The following is a 17,031-nucleotide window of genomic DNA, read 5'->3' as shown; positions in this document are numbered from 1 at the left end:
CCCCTAAAAATTTCAACTTAAATCGCAATTTATTTAAAAAGCGCCCCGGCGTTTTTTTTTTTGTTTTTGATTTTTTCATCTATAAACATTGTAGTTTCAGAATCCGCAAAAACTTCCGAGGTGTAAACACCTTCCATTTAAAATTGTTTCAAGAGCACCGTGGCTATAATCTATATGGGAAACGGTAGGGGGAAAAGCACCCATTTTTACTCATGTATTTTTAAAAAATGTAAAAAAGTTTAAGCGGACGGAACGGGGCGGGTACAAAAGTATATATGGACTGAAAGAGGACACTCTTGGGCATCATTCCAAGCTGTTCCCTAAAAGTTCTAGTCCACTAAACTTGGAATTTCACTAAAATTTTATACCTGAAGAAAAATAAAACAGTTCACTTCGTGTAAACGCTACGTTAATTTACTAAAAATACTTTTAGAGACAGCAATCCTACATACATAACAAAAAACTAATGAACACAATATCTGTTATAGTTTCTGAGAAATTGCTGTTTCTTTCTCCAGAAATTTGCAAAAATTACGTATTTTCCCAAATTGGGAAATATTTTTTGTTTTTAGCAGCACGCCACGCCCATACGTTCCAATATTTTGATCTAAATTTTGGTTTTCCTTAGTTTCAATATGTTTACTATAGAATTCCATATAAAAATTACATCTCAGGAAAATCGATTTCTGAACCACTGTGCACCGTCGCAATGGGAACAGGGAATACAAGTTGTTACAACAAAAATCCAAACGATTCGAGAAGAAGTCTGTTTATGTGAACGGGAGGTTTACGGTGTCCAGCGGGGAAGAGATGGAGCCGCACTTTTGGTTGTCTCAAATGTATTGGTGGACAAGATGTTCTCGCGAGCCAAAGTTAATCAAAGACAAGTATTATTGTTTTGATTTTATAGCTCAGAAACGAATTTACTGAATAGGATTAACTCAACAAATAAAAACGAGGTGTTGGAAATAATACAATACTTTTAGGTTTTTATTTCATTTTGTATAAGATTGTTACCAGTAGAACTCAACTCGATGGTTGTGAAGTGCCAAGTAGAAGCCACAAGAAGCTTAAAAAACGGATATTAAACTTGCAATATGGCCGAGTTAGAGATAGTCGATAAAAAAAGGAAAATTATCAAAAACATAGAATATCTATCTCGATAACTGCACTGATTGGCATATTAACAGTGATGAGTTGGGGAAGTAACAAATAATTTTAGGTATGCGAAATGGAAACACAAATCCATGGTTTACGATTAGACGTAAACATTCCGGCCCCCGTTGCAGTACAATTGCAAATGGAAAAATCAACAGTACATATTGCAAGTTTACCGATACTTATAATTTACATAAAAGTACATATGTCTATAATTCAAGAGATTAAAAAATTCATTGTGTACATACATACAAATATTTTGATGAATTTCAAAGTTTAAAGATATTATTCGAATTCAAATGAGGTTATTGAAAATGCAATACATAGTTATTACAATCAACTCTAAATTGAAAAAGTGCCGTATAGAACTATTCCAAAAATAGTATTTTGTGCAGTAGGTTGCCCTTGACGAACGAATACACCATCTAGCATTATTTTTGAAAAGACATCGACTCCAAGGACAATATCAATGGGTGCTGCTTTGTAGAAATAACGATCGGCCATGACAAAATTTTGGAAGGTTTTTGCTGAAGACTCAGGCAGTGATTCTTTGGGAGTTGTGATTCCAATTCTGTTCCGCATTCTTAAAGTAACTTCCATCTTAATAGCAATATCAAAACAGGACCTCAGGGTGACTGGGCACATAACTTCATCATCTAGCTCGAGGGTAGACAAACCAAACTTCTCCACGCATCCTTTGGAGATATAGCTTATGGGCGCTGCCGAGTCAAGTAAACAGCGGGCAATGTGACTAGCGTCTGATCCCTTTATTTGAATTAAAGCTGTAGGAAGAATTGATATGGAATTTTGTCTAAAGATCGCTGAGAGTGAGGTGATGCTTGAAGTTGTTGGCAATTTCGATGCTGAGCGGTTTTCGATGGAAGTGGCCTTTGGGGCATTTATAGTTGGTAAAGATGGCGTCGAGGTTGATGTGTCTTTCGAGTTTGACCTATTTTGATCTAGCCTGGGATGTTTATGTAGCAAGGAGTGGTGTGGTTGGTGGCAATATCCACAACCCGTTGTGGTGAAGCACGTACCTTGCGAGTGTGAATGCGCAAGACAATTCTTACAATAGCCATATTTCTTCACGGCTTCCAATCGTTCAGTGGAGTTCATGGCTCGAAACCTCCAACATGTCCTTAGGGGATGCTGTTTTCGACACAATCGGCAAGCAAATTTAGAGTGGTAATTCGACTTTTTACTCTTCATAATATCTATGTTACGTGTCTGAAAAAGTGAAGAATATTAGTGAATTAAATGGGAAAAACTTGAGAATGGGAAATAAAATTTGGAAAACGAAATAATTATTGGAAGTTGAATATGTTTAATTGTTTGGCAGGAGTACAAGCTTAGTAATAGGACGAGTAATTTTTCCTTTTTGAGTGAACACATCTGCGACACGGACTCTTTGATCATTGCCATGATAGACCCGAGTTACCCTTCCAAGTCGCCATAAGTTTGGAGGAAGGTTTTCCTCTTTAATAACAACAAGCATATCTTCCTTTATGTCTATTTCCGGCTTCTTCCATTTAGTCCTTTTCTGGAGCTCCTTTAAGTACTCATTTTTCCAACGGCTACAGAAATGTTGGTACAAGGCTTTAGTGCGTTGCCATCGATTTTGTATGGAAATGGACGATTGGACGATCTCTGGGTCCAAAGGAGTTAAGAGAGAAGAGCCTACTAAAAAATGCCCAGGTGTCAGGGCAGAGAGATCAGATGGATTTTGCGACATTGGAGATATGGGCCTGGAATTAAGGCATGATTCAATTCTAGTTAGCAGAGTCTGAAATTCTTCAAACGTATATTTTGTGTTCCCAGCGATTTTCTTAAAATGTTGCTTAAAGCTTTTCACGCCGGCTTCCCAGAGCCCACCCATATGAGGGGCCCCGGGGGGTATGAAATGCCATGTGAGATTCTGTAGGCCGTAATGTGAAATTAATGTTTGATGAGATGTTTCCATAAAATCTTTTGCTATTCTTTTGGATGCACCGACAAACGTGGTTCCATTGTCTGAGTGCAGATGGAGAGGACAACCGCGGCGTGAGACAAACCGGCTAAATGCCGCCAAAAACGTGGATGTGGATAAGTCGGATGTTGCCTCAAGATGTATTGCCTTGGTGGAGAAACAGACAAATACAACCACATACCCCTTTGTAATTCGACAGTACCGTCCGGTATAACTTTTAATGTCGAAGGGGCCCGCAAAATCCAAACCGGTGTGGGTGAAGGGTCTAGAGATTTCACATCTTTCTGGGGGCAAAGCCGCCATCAGCTGTTTTTGACATCTTTTTTTGTAAATTACACAAATCTTGCAATTTCGAATGGTGGATTTGATGAGATTTTGGACCTTAGGAATCCAGTATCGAGTACGCACCAAACGCAGAACCAGTTGATTACCCCCATGAAGACTTATTTGGTGAATATATTGAACTAAAAGTTTGGAGTAATGACAGTGATAAGGGACAATCATTGGGTATTTCTCAGCATTAGTTAAATCTGGACACGACTCTAGCCGACCACAAACGCGCATTACTCCTTCGGAATCTAAGAAGGGGTTCAAACTAAGTAACTTGCTGGAAGAATGAATCGATTTGTTGAAACTCAAAGCTTTGTATTCGTTGGGATAAAACAGCTTTTGATATATGGTTATTACTTTCTTACGAGCATAAATAATTTCGGAAGCCATTATGAATTTACCATGTCGTTCATGATTAGATCTATAACGAGGATGTGTGCAATTGATGAACCTATAGACGTAAGCCATTACTCTTATAGCCCGTGGGTAGGATGAGTATGCCTTTAAGTAATCTTGGAAATTGTCAAAATATGAAAAGTGGACTTTTACAGATTTAGCTTCCAACTCAATTTTATTAACATCAGTATTAGAAATGGTCTCCCATTTCGTCTTGGATTCGGATAACCACGGAGGACCTTTCCACCAAAGATCATTCATGACCAAATCTTGCGGATATACACCTCGACTAGCGAGGTCGGCGGGATTATATTCCGAGTCAACATGGTGCCACTTAGAAGGATCGATAGTTTGGATTATCTTTGATACCCTATTTGCCACAAACGTATTCCAGTGGCATGGTGGTTTTGATAGCCAGGACAACACGATTGTGGAATCAGTCCAACAGTACAAAGAGTATTGGTGGATGTCAAATTGTGGAACTAAACTATCAATCAGTTCAGCAAGAAGAGTGGAAGCGCAAAGTTCTAATCTTGGAATAGATAGAGTTTTAATCGGTGCCACCTTTGTTTTGGAGGAGATTAAATGGGTGGAAACAGAATTTGGATAACTAATCCGGATATACAGTGCAGCGGCATAAGCTCTTTCCGATGCATCAGAAAATCCGTGGAACTCAACTTCGTGGTCGGGGATAAAATCAATCCATCTTGGAACTCGAATTTCATTAATCGCCGTGAAAGATGATTGGAACATTTTCCACAAATCTAAGGAATCACGTGAAATTTGTTCATCCCATTCAGTTCGATCAAGCCAAATTCTTTGCATAATTATCTTTGCTAGAATTATGACTGGTGAGATCCATCCAGCAGGATCAAACAACTTGGATATCTGTGACAAAACCTCTCGTTTTGTACACAAATCGTTATGAGGGAAGGCCATAGTGGAGAAATAAAACTCGTCAGAATACGCGTTCCAACGGATACCTAACATTTTAGCTGCACAATGATCATTAAAATCTATGAACCCGTCATTTAAAAGGTCTTCTGGCAACATCTTTGATAATATCTTTTCAGAATTCGATGTCCACTTCCTCATTTTAAATCCTGCCGAACTCAATGCCAAATTTAGCTCGTTTACTGTTAAGATTGCAGTGTCAATGTCATGTGCTCCTGCCAGAGCATCATCAACATACATACACTTTTTGATGACATTGCTTGCTAATGGATAGATATGTTGAATATCACTGGCTAGTTGGATCATTGTTCGGATTGCCAGGTATGGAGCACAGTTCACCCCAAAGGTGACTGTTTTTAACTCGTAATCCAAAATTTGTTCACTTAGTTCTTTGCGGAACAATATTCTTTGGAAACGAGTATGTGAAGGACACACTAGAATCTGGCGATACATTTTTTCTATGTCTCCACTGAAGACATAGCGGAAGAAACGCCATCTGAGAATAAGGATAGTCAAGTCATTCTGTAGGGACGGACCTGTATGGAGGATATCATTAAGACTTGTACCATTAGAACTAGGAGCAGAAGCATTAAATACCACACGGACTTTAGTAGTGGAACTGTCCGGTTTCAAAACGGCGTGATGTGGCAAGTAGTAGTGATGAGGGGGGTCAGAAGGAGTGGGGGAATCAACGGGAGTCATATGATTCAATGTAACATATTCTTCAATATTGCGGTCGTATTCTCCTTTTAGTACTGGATTTTTCAAAAGACGATTTTCATTTCTGATGAATTGAGCCATGGAGCTTTTCCTCGACTGACCCAAACTTATGGAATCGGGATATCCTTCCTTAAACGGAAGCGAAACGATATACCTCCCAGTCTCGTCTCGAGTGGTGGTTTTTTCATAAATTTCTTCACAATACAGATCAGTCATGGACATTATGCGCTGATGTGGAATGTTCTCCACCTCCCAAAATTGAGAGATTGTCTTTTCTAAAGATATTTCGCAAAAAAATGAAACACAAGTGGAAAATGCCTTAGTATTTTCCGTAGGAACAGGGCCAGTAAGGATCCATCCGAAGACGGTCTCCTGAGCAAATAATGATCCGCAAATCGCATGATGGCATCCTGATAGCATTATTGACGGAAGTAAATCAGCACCTAGCAGAATGTCAATTTTAGAACTTTTATAAAAATTCGGATCTGCCAATACCAATGGTGGTAAACAAGAGACGAAATCGGAATCTATGGTTTTGGAAGGGAGATTGCTGGACAGATGAGGTACTACTAAGGCTGAGACCTGTACTTGGAAGTCGCCATCTGCATGTGAACCCAGAATAAACCGACATTCCTTTTGGACATCAGCTGAGATGGAATTGTTGAGGCCTGATATAGTGGCTGAGGTACGCTTGGAGGGAAGTTTTAGAGAATTTGCAAGTTTTTGCGAAATAAGGGTACCTTCGGAGCCCGAGTCGATAAGGGCCCTGACGGTATAACTAACTCCCGCATGATGTATCTTCACCATAGCCGTACCAAGCAACACCCCTTTGGCATTAGTGGCAAAGCAATTTTGGATAACACCATTCGAACCAGTAGTGGACTGTATTGATGGAGTTTGGAGGGCAAATGGTGCTAGTTGAGTACCAGTACTTTGCCTGTTTGTTGTATTGGAACCACTCGAAGGTTCTGTCTCCTTGTGGAGGAGAGTATTATGGCGCTTCTGACATTTGAAGCATGTGTGTTTGCTTTTGCAATTCTTTACAGCATGCGAGCTTGAAAAACAGTTTAAACAAAGATTACTGTTTTTTATTTCCATCAGTCTTTGCGCATGATTGAATTGAAGGAATCGAGGACATTTCCTTATGATATGACAATCATTTGGACAGAGTCTACATTTTGGTTTGCCGACACTAGTTTGATATGTCTGAACTTTAGAATTAGGATTTTTGGAATTCAATACTTTCGATTTGTTTGAGTTGGCCTTGGACTCAGCGGAATTCTTCATATCCGAAACAGATTCTAGAGTTCGATACCTGTTCGTGAGGAATACATCTAGATCGGACCATTTAGGAATGGCCGTTTTGTCGGAAAGTGTTTGTTCCCATAAAGTTAAAGTGGAATCGGGAAGACAATTGGAGCAAATAAACACAAATATTGGATTCCAACTCTCTACATCTATATCATAGAGCCTGAGAGTGGATATACAAGAGTTTATTTCCCTCTGAAGCTTCTTTATGGAATTTGATGTTTCGTTAGGGATGGCAGAGAGGGACAAAAGGTTCCTCAACTGCCCATTGATGAGTACACGCTTATTCTCGAATCGAGAGGTTAGGTTAGACCAAGCTGAAGCAAACCCAGCATTTGTCAGCGGACTCTTTAGAACAATGTCATGAGCCTCACCTTTCGTTTTTTGCGTTAAATAGAAGAGCTTCTCCACAGCACTAAGTTTGGTGTTTCGAATGCAAATGGCTGTGAACATGTCACGAAAGGTGGGCCATGATTTGTAATCGCCATGAAACGTATGCAGTTCTATCGGTGGTAAGTTGAAACTGTGGTTGGAAGGAGAAGGACTACCACTGGATGAGGGTACTGATGAAAGAAGTTCGAGGGCTTCAGTGAGCTTCGAAATACAACGACAGTAGGTGCCGTACGATTTTTTGTATTTCTCCTTTACAGTCTCCGTCGGACTGGCTTTTGCGTCGGACTCTTCTTCACCCTCTTCTTCATCTTCCTCGTTTTCTATGTCGGCTAAGCATTGGTCATACGATTGTTTTAGTCGTGACCAAGTGGACTTAACCTCCTCGATATGTGTTGAAATCAGACAACGTGTTGTCAAGGGGTGTTCATTAGCGTTGAGGCCCGCTTCAAATTCAACTAAATTATCTGCAAGGCGAATAAACTTATCGAGGGACATGATTGAACTAGAGGTGGGGTAGACAGGAGGTACTGTGGAGTTCTGGAGGGAAATAACAATCCCAAATTACGTAAGGAGTACTTGCTAAAACGGCACTAGAAAACTTCGCACCAAATTTCAACGTTTGGCGCTACCCTGATCAAGATTGGTTGCTATGATTGTAATATCTGAGCAGCGGAAAGTGGGAAAATGCGAAGACAAGAACTCTAGATGTGTAAGGACGAGACCTTGTAGCTAAACTGTAGGCAGAACTGATAGTATCGAAGTGTGGAACGATACCTTGTAACACACAAATACAATTTTAATGCACTATATAGTGAAAATGTTCTGTACTTTGTATAGCTAGGTGTATAAACATAGCTTGGTTTGCAACAGAGATACGTAGTTAAGACGAGTTCACCATAAAGAGGACCTCTATTCGAGCTATATGGATTTTATAGAAGTAGGATAAGTTCAAAAGTAGTGACTTTGGCTACTGTGGGAATCGCCATATAGTTATATCCATGTGAGTAATGATACATAATTGGACTGCAGTATGAAGTCTTGCAATATGTGATTTATTAGCGTGTCCAATCGTATGAAATCAACCAAGAATTTTCAGATTAATATCGCTTAAAAATTTATAAATTGATTCAGATAATGTATGTCTATACTAGGTTGTGAAATACACGCATTCGTATCTCAGGTCTCTCTCGGTTGGTATTCACGCCCGGTAATATAAATATTCATATATGCTTGGATACCAGAACAAGTGCAAATAACATGATAAGGAAATTAGAAAATCTAGAGAAACTTTTCACTTTGAGGAAACATCAATTCGACCCACTGTGTACACGTATCTAGATACATTCAGTTTCCTTTGTAGCGTGGAGATACGATAGAAATAGGAATTCCCCAAAACAGCAGACCGAGTGAAAGTAAAAAAACATATGATCGTTCTGGAGTTCGTTGAACTCAGTGATAATGGAAATAATTTGGAATATTTAGAATAATTAGTCTTCTCTGAGAGACCTCTTCCAGTGAGTGTGGAATAAATCCAAAACCAAGAAATTGGATGAAGAAGAAATCAATAGAGACAACAGAGTCTGTCTCTCTGTTGGTATTTAGTAAACAACAATCTAACCCTTTGAGAGTGACCAAAGTATGTGGAGAGCAACGGTGAAATAAATACAAACAACTATGATAAACCAAGAGAGTATGTTTGCTGAGTGGACATGCTCACTGAAACCAATGGATTGTAGGAGATCACTAACATGAGTGAAATTCAAGAAAGACTCGTTTAAGAAATCGGAGGAATGTGGTTACTCAGTAGACATGCGCACAACAAATGGTAATATTTGAGAGGTCGAGTGATATTTACCACAGTGTAATGAGAGTCTTACAGACTCTCTCAACAAGGTGTTGAGTGAATTTACCAATGTGTCATTTACATAAAACCAAACACTTGTCTGAGGAAAATATCTGACACTGTTGACTAAACATTACAGATAGTGGGTAGTTAATGTAACTGCTCTGTTATTAGCAGAGCCCCAGCAGAACACGTTTTATTTGTTAAAATTAAGTTATTTTGAACACTCAGTTGGGTCGGGATGCATAAATGAACAAAAAAAGAATATTTCGTTCAGGAATTTGTGTTCTGAGATTTTTATGAAATATTTACTGATCAACGTAGAAAATAGCTTAATTCATTTGGCAGGCTTCATAAGAAATATTTATTCCGCATCTTTACCACAAAATACGATTTCACTAAACACTTACGGTTTTTGTTGGTGGTATGCAATTTTAGAACACCAAATGCTTGGGTAACAGAACGTGTTGGATGTTGTTTAATAATTTGTTCTTCTTCCTTCTATTAGGCAATAGCTTTTGTCTTTTCCAAGTGATTTGCGTATTTTTGTACTTTGTTCGGGAATTTATCGCATTGCCCAGCTGGCGTCATGTGTTCTACTGAAACTAGAACAAAAACGAAAAGAGTAACATACCTACTGGTAATGTACAATGTCTGCAGCCGAAATATCGTGAGAGCGCCTTGCCGATCCGGTTCGACGTGGACCAAAATGTTTATGTGAACGGGAGGTTTACGGTGTCCAGCGGGGAAGAGATGGAGCCGCACTTTTGGTTGTCTCAAATGTATTGGTGGACAAGATGTTCTCGCGAGCCAAAGTTAATCAAAGACAAGTATTATTGTTTTGATTTTATAGCTCAGAAACGAATTTACTGAATAGGATTAACTCAACAAATAAAAACGAGGTGTTGGAAATAATACAATACTTTTAGGTTTTTATTTCATTTTGTATAAGATTGTTACCAGTAGAACTCAACTCGATGGTTGTGAAGTGCCAAGTAGAAGCCACAAGAAGCTTAAAAAACGGATATTAAACTTGCAATATGGCCGAGTTAGAGATAGTCGATAAAAAAAGGAAAATTATCAAAAACATAGAATATCTATCTCGATAACTGCACTGATTGGCATATTAACAGTGATGAGTTGGGGAAGTAACAAATAATTTTAGGTATGCGAAATGGAAACACAAATCCATGGTTTACGATTAGACGTAAACAAAGTCTTTAAACTGCACTTTTCCCAAATTTTGCATAAGAAGTCCATATTCGAACATGATCTATGTCTAGTAGAAATATAACGATGTGCAAAGTATGGACCAAATAGGTTAGTCCCTCCCAGAGTTATCGTGCGCATAATTTTTGTGAAAAAAATTGAACTTTTGTGGGGGAGGTATCCGAGTGAGTGGACCAATATGGACCATCTTCGAACGCAAACTAAGTTTGGACAAAATCCGTTCGAGAGTCGTGCGCTCCAGCCAGCCAGACAGACGGACATTATTAAATCGACTCCAAATATAGTCCAGTCAAAATAGACATTGAAATAGCAAAAATTCGCATAAAGCTGAATTTTGGTGAAAAGCTGGAGCTGGGGCTAGAGCCATTAGAAGCAATGTCCTAAAAGTCCCCATCAATCCCATGTGTGCAAAAACAGTTATTCGGGGTCAAAGGTAAAAATTTATGGACTTTTCAGGTTTTCGGATTTTTTCTTGAAAACGGTGGGTCGAATCAGGAAGTGACTAGAGCAAATATTTTAGACAGAAAAATTTTCCACAAGTTTGGGCTTCATAATTTTTTTCCTAAAAGGAACCGTTCTTGAGATACAGCTGTTCTAAAAACGCATCATTTGTATGCAATTATAAGGGAAATAGGCACATATTCAGGTGAAACGGCTAAAATAAGCAGAGTATCCAGGTCTGCCGCACCAAAAAATATATGTTTCCTTGAAGAGCGAAATTATAGCTATATTTAAAAAAATTCAACAAAATCGGAACGTGTTTAGTAGAGTTATTCCATGTTTGGGTCATTCTATGCAAAAATAACCCATTTGGCCCACATGTGTAATCGAAAGCCCAACGGGAACGACCAAAACGAAAACTCTACGATTTTGTGAAAAGATAGGGTCTGTTGCGCTAATTACGGAAATATATAATTTTCATTGGTGGCGGATCCGGTTCGCTGGATATTTGACTGAACCGATTACTGCAAACTGAGTATCGTTTGAAAGCTTATGGAAATACCTAACACATGATATTGTCCGCCTTATGATATTCTTACGCGGTTTACTTCTTCCCATGTGTAATTTGATATTTATATCACGATATCTCAAGAATGGTGATTCCTCTTGAAAAGTCATAAAGGTCATTCTTGTAGACAATTTTTAAACCTATAACTTTTACTTTAGGATTTCGTCCAAACATACTTGGAGTCTAAAGCCATTATTTCAATGAGGCACATTTTATCCCTATAAAAGTGTATATTATGGTTATGACTTTTTGGCATTATTTTCTCAAAAATGATTTCCTGTACTGAATTTTTGCCTATTAATGCCTAAAATAAGGTTTAATCCATTTCATTATAAAAAAATCCTATGATAGAAATGTTTTTCTCAAAAAAACATTTCCTATTGCACGAATTCCTATTAATGACTAAAATAACTTTTATTCCATTTTAATATTGAAAAAGATCCCGCACAAACCACTTTTATTTTTTATGATATATGAAATGAAGATATATAAATATAAATGATATATAATGATATGAGGATAAAATTAGTGAAAAACTAACGATTCTGAAAAAATAAAAACTTTAAAAGCTTTTTTGCGGAAGCCTTTTTAATCGAATCGCTTTATTATTAAGACATTGTGTAATCTTGGGTAAAAACTCATCAAAATATGATACAGGGATACGAGGTTGTAAACAAGTCATAACCCTAGTGTATATACCATCGTTAGCATAAATGCTGACGGTATATTTATAACGTCATATTGTATGGGAACACATACCAGAAGGGACACGGGAGACTTCTCTCATATCAATGAGTGTACTCCGATTCGCCGATTTCGATCGGTGTGTCTTACGACACCATTTATAGAAATGTCTACATGGCTGAAGTACTCAGGAAATATCGCCTACATTACGCTGAGGGATATTTTGCCAAGGTTGGAAAGTATAATGTTTCTGCCCGGCATGCACAGAGTGCAAGGCGGACGTGCTTACCATTGCATCACAGTGGTACCCAAATTTTAATAACGCCATGTAAATAGAAATAATTAGTCTGTATATGGGACAAATCTGATACTGATTTTCAACACAAAAATGTCCAGGCCATAATTTTTTCCAATTGAATCCACTGTATTCTTGACACTTTGTATAGACGTAGTTCTGTTACGAATTACTTCTGTTTGTCTTTGTGACATAATAAAGTGAAATGATGTTTTTGTGTATTAAATGATTAATAAAAATATTTGCAAACCTCTGTGTGCACAACTACACACACTTATACCTCGATTTGCGTTGCATAAATTTGAAATGCCCAAAAATATAACATCTGAATAGGTTTGCAATTTTGTATTTGTATATGTTAAGGTATCTTCTACTGTATTTGGATTAGATGTCCAGTGTTTTAATGTGGTGGAAGATATAAACAGTTTGGTCCGAACATAGTGCTTTTTCTTCTTTAAAGCACACATCCAGATATCACACACTAACTTCAATCCCATTAAAAAAGTTGTGTATTGGTTTTGCCTTATTAAGTTTTCAATTGAACACATTTTTTATCACGAGGACTGATTCTAATAAGAAGATCAATCTCATTATTTCAAATACCACCAAAAAAGAAGAATAACTCGAATCCTCGATTGCAGACTAGACTTGAATTGAATATTTTCATTCGAAAATTGAGCCGTAGACAATTTTTTCAAAGTTGGGTGTATATTGTAAGAAAATAATATTATTTTGGTCCATATTTACATTAGGCTATTTTCCTTGCGGCAATTGTCAGTTTGTCGATGCGAGAGGGTGTTGAGAGGCAAAGGGTTCCCATATGCCTCACCTCTCTCTCCGCCATGTTGACAATTGCCGCAAGGAAAATCGCCTAATGTAAATATGGACTTATGTCATAAAAACACCAATGACCGCACTTATTGTCCAATCGATAAAAACAGTTTACCAGTTCTTTGTAGTGGCTAAACAAGTAATTCTAAAAAAAAAAAATTGAAAATCGGGTCAGATTGTAATATCTATATATATATAAAAATGGTGTAAAAAATGTATAGTAATTCATAAAATGAGAACGGCTAGGCCGATTTCTGTAAAATTTTTTGTCAGTTATTCGTATTTTCGAGGAGAAGGTCTTTACGGAAAAAATTTTTGGAAAATCTCTCTGGAAAAGTCGGAAAATTGGAAAAATCGAAAAATGAGTTTTTTTATGAAATTTTATTCCTTAATAGCGAGACGAAGTTCCCCGGGTCCGCTAGTTAGCTATATAAAGGACCTATGGAAACTTTGAGGCCTCAGTGTCACGTGTTTAAATATTCCGATTGAGCTTAAACTTTAGCAATCTCAATTTTTAACGAAACTAAACATTTTAGGAGAGTGCCGCATAAAAAATCCGACATCGATTTTTTCCCTTTGAGTTAAAACCAGTCTAACCAACACTTTACTATTTTATCAGAAGTGATAGAGTCCGTTCAAGCCAACTAAAAAAATTCAGAAAATTACATAAAGAAAAAAAATCCGAGTAGTGTTGGAAGCTACGAAACCCATATTGGGGCTTTGCAAAAACATGGCCGGAAAAATATCTCTGAAAAAAAATCGGCACAATTTTAGCTCTTCTGACAAAATAGGTTACGTAGTGTCAAGCCGTCAGATTTAGAGCTTTTGGACTAGTATGTCAGGAAGAATAGAATAAAAAATATAATATCGCTGTAATCAAGACCTCAAGGAGTACCATTGCACAGTGGTCCCACTTATATGGAAAGGAGTGCCAAAAATAGTTATAATCGAGCTACCGCCTCGAAATTTTAAACATAGTTTTATAACGAGCCCAAAAGAGAGAAAAACAATTTTAATGAATGTAGGTCCCCGTTTAGGTATAGCTCCGATATAAACGTACCTCCCGATATTCGGTATTTTGACGATTTTAGCAAAATTTTCTAATCGATTTGGCTGTAATTTTGCATTTTGTGTTCTGAGGGAACAACATACCTCCTTGCAACAAATGTTCATTATAAGTCCAAGTTTAGGTATAGGTCCCATATAAACGTACCGCCCGATATTCGGTATTTTGACAATTTTAGCCAAATTTTCTAACCGAGTTGGCTGTAATTTTGTATTTTGACTTCGGAGGAAACACCATACCTCCGTGCAAAACATGTTCAATATAGGTCTACGTTTAGGTATAGCTCCCATATAAACGTAGCTCCCGATTTTCGGAATTTTGACGATTTTACAGGCGTGGTATAAGAGGAATAACTTACAGGGTGGGAGCTGGGGGCAGGTGGATCTCGTTTTATCGTAGACTAGAGACTTTCCCCTGTATTTTAAAAGAAATATGGACTTGCCCTTACGGGGCCAACATTAGTAAAACTCAACATAAATTTATAGTAATGATATTAAAAATAGCACAAAAAGTCATTTACAAAGAATTTATTTTTAAGGAAGTTAGAAAACGAATTTTCAATATTTTTTTCATAAAAACATAGTCAATGCCATCAACTATAAGTTTCATTTTGGAAATTGTACAATTACCTCTTCAATCTTTTTTAATTTCACTCATAAACTACGAATGCTTTGCGGATCTATTTTTCGTTTTTAAGGCACCGCATACAAGTCTCAACTTCTTCGACTTAACTTGACATATTACCGCTGTAAATTAGCAAAAATAGTATTGGATATTAAACATTTAATGTGTTTAGAGAATATTTCCTAAAATTGCAAGCAAATTTGTCGTCATAAAATTTTCGATTTTTGTCCACGGGCGGAACCACAGTGCATTGGTAAAAATGTCCAATGGTACCTCGAACAGCCCTTAAACTGCACTTATGTTGAACTTTTGTAATGGAGATTTTGTCCCTTATTGTCCCTCTTGGCACTTGATATATGTACGTCTGAAAGCAATTTTAGGATGTTCAAAGTTTTGGTGAAATCGGATATTTAACATTTTGTGTGGAAGGTACCTGAAGGTGTGAACCAATATAATCCATATTCGAATCTAATCTATCTCGAAGAAATCGATTTGGACCCTCAAGACTTATTGTTAGTACCATTTTAGGGCAACATTTTGAAGTCTTATGGGGGGAAATATTGCGAGATCAAAAACCAAATCGGTTGATCCGTTCGACAGTTGTCAAGCGCTGGAGCCAGAGAGACGGACGAACTTGGTTAAATCGACTCCAAATTGTTTGAAACGGATTTCGTCGAAACATATGAAAAGTCTAAAACCATTGTTTCGATGAGGTACATTTTTATCGTTATCCTTAAGGCTGAGGTTATAATATACAATACAAATTACAACGTTGATTTCAACGCGTCACATTTTCCAAATTTCCTCAATATTTCACATACATTGCGTGTTTAGTGAAAATCGGACGAAAATATATATGAGAGCTGTATCCAAATCCAAACCGATTTTTGTCAAAATCGATAAAATTGCAAAAGGGCCTAAGAACACATTCCATGTTAAATTTGAAGGCTATTTCTAAAAAAAATTGACAGATTTATTTATGAAACTGATCAGGGGCCTAGAAAAATATCACATATTACACATTTACCAAGTTATAGCAAACTCGGGGAAAGAAATATGTATATGGGGGCAATATCCAAATCCGAACTGATTTTTTTTGAAAACAAGTAAAAAAGTATCAGTCGGCTTTGCCGACAGAAATATACCCTCAGCCTGTGCAAATTGAAACACTTTTTTCACAAAAATCTTATGTATTTAGGGGGTTTCAAAATTTTGGTCGCATGAACCGACAAAAATGTTGATTAGGATTTAAGTTCAAAAATTTTGCGGAAAAGGTACTTAAAGGAATGGACCGACATAGACCATAGGGGTGCCATAGGGGTTTTTTACACCCTTCGGGCTGTTTTCTCAAGAAGTATGGACTTGCCCCTGAAACAACTTTTACCATCGTAATTGAGGCAGCGAATGTAAGTTGCTTCAACAAAAATCAAAGTGATTCAATAGCAGGTCTTAAAGTGAACTTATCCAAATTTTTGTGTGGGAGGTACGGGATGGAGTGGACAAATATAGTCCATAATCGAACCTGATCTATATCTGGTCTATATCTGAGAATGTGTACAGTATGGACCAAATCGGTCACTCCCATCAAGAGTTATCGTGCGCACAATTTTTCCGAATATTTTTGAACTTTTGTGTGGGAGGTACTCGAAGGAGTTTACCGATTGAGTCCACATTGGAACTTCATCTAAGTCTGGTAGAAATTTCATAATGTGCAAAGTATGGACCAAATCGGTTACTGCTTTCAAGAGCTATCGTACGCACAAATTTTCCGAACATTTTCGAACTTTTGTGGGGGAAGTACCGGAAGGAGTGGACCGATATAATCCATCTTTGAACTTTAACTAAGTTTGGACAAAATATTACTAAAGCCAAATTTTAGACCGAATTGGCAGATCCGTTCGAGAGTTATCTTGCGCTCCAACCACTATACACGGTGTCATAGGGTTTTTTGTAACTTTCAGGCTATTTTCTCAGGAAGTATGGACTTGCCCCTAATGAAACTTACAGCGTCGTATAGAGGACAACGAATAAAACTTGCGTAAATAAAAATCAAAGCGATTCGAGACCAGGTCCTAAACTGAACTTTTCCCAAATTTTGTGTGGGAGGTACCCGAAGGAGTGGACGGATTTAGTCCATATTGGAACCTCATCTAAGTTTGGTACAAATTACACGATGTGCAAAGTATGGACCAAATCGGTTATTCCCTACAATGGTTATCGTGCG

General features: G+C 37.6%; 1 protein-coding gene and 1 long non-coding RNA gene across 4 annotated transcripts in view; one reads left to right on the top strand and one right to left on the bottom strand.

Moving 5' to 3' along the window:
- Positions 1-17,031, bottom strand: part of LOC141401725 (uncharacterized) — a 476,511-nt gene that overhangs the window by 181,374 nt on the left and 278,106 nt on the right. The gene's annotated exons all lie outside the window — the stretch shown is intronic.
- On the top strand, positions 9,319-9,990 carry LOC141401726 (uncharacterized). The gene is made up of 2 exons (XR_012412432.1): positions 9,319-9,492; positions 9,577-9,990. It is a non-coding gene; the product is annotated as an uncharacterized lncRNA (long non-coding RNA).

Source organism: Musca autumnalis, unplaced genomic scaffold, assembly GCF_047663935.1.
Source record: "Musca autumnalis isolate F117 unplaced genomic scaffold, ASM4766393v1 scaffold_4, whole genome shotgun sequence".
NCBI classification, from domain to species: domain Eukaryota; kingdom Metazoa; phylum Arthropoda; class Insecta; order Diptera; family Muscidae; genus Musca; species Musca autumnalis.
The sequence above is the reverse complement of the archived record's forward strand: the minus strand, read 5'-3'. Positions and strand labels throughout refer to the sequence as shown.